Here is a 2,322-nt window from a genome sequence, read left to right on the forward strand (position 1 = left end):
AGGAGCGTGCTCGAGGCTGAGTTCAGCTCTTTCCAGCCTTCTTTCTTGTAGATCCTTTTGTCCTTTTCGGCCCACATTCTGTAATCGTCGTCCACGGGGTTTGCTTGTGACCAGGGCTTTCTTGTGGTCATCAGTTTGAAGAAGATGACGCCACAAGCCCACAGGTCGACCGGAGGGCCGAGGTACCTCTTCTCCTGTCGCTGCACTACTTCGGGTGCCATGAACGACTTGGTGCCCACCTTTCGGCTCAGTCGGATTTCTTTTCCGTCCTTAAGGAAGAGACCGGCAAGACCGAAGTCAGAGATCTTGAGAACCTTGTCTTTGGTCAGGAGAAGGTTGCCTGGCTTGAGATCTCGGTGGGCGACACCTCTGGAGTGGATGTATTTGACGCCATCCAGCAGCTGTTTGAAGTAGAATTTGACCTCATTTTCGCCGAGGTAACGCATGTTGGTGGTCAGGTTGCCTTTGGAGCAATACTCCAGATTGAGGCAGAGTGTGTTGGTCTTCTGTTCCCAGCAGAAGAGTCTGAGCACATTGGGATGGCTCAACTGAATTTGGATCATTTCTTCGAAAGTGAATCCACGTTTCGAAGGCTGGGAAAGAAGGAACTTGCGGGCGATCTGTCTTTTCAGTTTTTTATTTTCCAAGAGAAACACTTTGCCAAAACCTCCTTTTCCAAGAACCCTGACTCTTCTCCAGCCTGAAGTGAAGTTGCAACGCTTTAATTCTTCTTCGTTGTTTTTCAGGACTTTTTCGTAGTCGGTCAGGTCGATGGGTTTGTTGGGAAAGTTTGAGGTTTGGTCAAGTTCAGCTTCTCTTGAAGACTTGTCCTTCCGTCTGTGGCTGAGTTCCTGGAAACAGCGGCAGAGTGCGAAGAACACCAGGAAGATCATGTTGATTGAAGAGTAGATTCCTGCAACGACTCAAGTTCGGAGGGCCAAGAGCGATGACCACGAAGACTCGAGAAGTCGTGTCAGATTTGTAGTCACTTGGTGCACCAAGGCTGAGTTTCGGAAAGACGAGGTCATCGGCAGGATCACATCTACTCTCTCTCTCTCTCTCTCTTCTCTCTATCTATCTTTCTCTCTCTCTCTCTTTCTCTCTCTCTCTTTCATTCGTTGTTGGCGTAATCGCAAGTATACTGGTCTCGCATTCACTTGTTAGTGGGTTCGAATCCCGCACTTCTCTTTAATTAACATTTCTCTTTACGCTCGTTTGACTACTTTTAAGTCTGGTTAAGATTTGAGCTATTTTATCAGACAAGAATTTAAATTAGAAGAGAGCAACTTAATGAATATATTTAATCCCACTGGCACAATTTTAATTTGTATTTATCCTCTGTGTTGTCAATTTTGACGACGCTTTGCAAAGAACGTTCTGTTACCTTGTGACAATTTTGTTGATTTCTTAAATCGACGTACAATATCTGTGCCATTTGACCTAGGCGCCGATGGCGTGATCAGAAACGTGCTGGTCTCGCGATTCGCTTAGTTGCGGGTTCGAATCCCGCACTTATTTCCATCAGACAGATAGAAGGAAATGGCAAAGGGGACGGCTTCGGTCGCAGCAGTTCAGCGCCTCCGTGCGTAGGGGTCTTACATTCTTCTGTTTGTTTTGAAACATTAAATTATGTCTGCTGTGAATGTGCTATAATGTTTTTTCATCTTTATTGAAATCTATGGTTCTAATAATTTATTTTTTATTGTGATCTTATTTATTTATGTTATTTTCTATTCTGATTTCTTTTTTTTCTATTTTCATTAAAAAATGTAGGGTTTATTTCCATGGCTTGCAGTATTATCTTTTTATTTTATATGTATATTTTTTTACTGATATCCGTTTTAGAAATTTAATATATATTTTCACTTAATCATCAGATTCGTGCCAAAAATATCTTAATACACAATTGATGAATGCACTGGTTTCAACAATTCAATTAAGACTTTTCATCTTTTATATCCCTCGCCCCGTCTTTCTCTCTCTCTCTCTCTCTCTCTCTCTCTCTCTCTCTCTCTCTCTCTCTCTCTCTCTCTTCCGCTCTCTCTTTGCAGTGCAATTACTACTTGCACAATTGTGAAATTGACATGTCTTTTATTTTTCACTTATTTTATGAAAACTAGAAAAATGGGTGTTATATAATCTTTCTAGATCTGCCTCAGTGCTTATAATGTGGTAATCAGCTGATATTGCTTTCCAAATATATGCGGGATTGAAGTTTATCATTCCTCTGAAATGTGTGACACTAACTACGACATCTTTGATCTCAACGCCTCATGTACACACACACGCACACACACACACACACACACACACACACACACA

Source organism: Oratosquilla oratoria, unplaced genomic scaffold (genome assembly GCF_046742065.1).
Source record: "Oratosquilla oratoria isolate Oo_2021 unplaced genomic scaffold, ASM4674206v1 SCAFFOLD110, whole genome shotgun sequence".
Classification (NCBI taxonomy): domain Eukaryota; kingdom Metazoa; phylum Arthropoda; class Malacostraca; order Stomatopoda; family Squillidae; genus Oratosquilla; species Oratosquilla oratoria.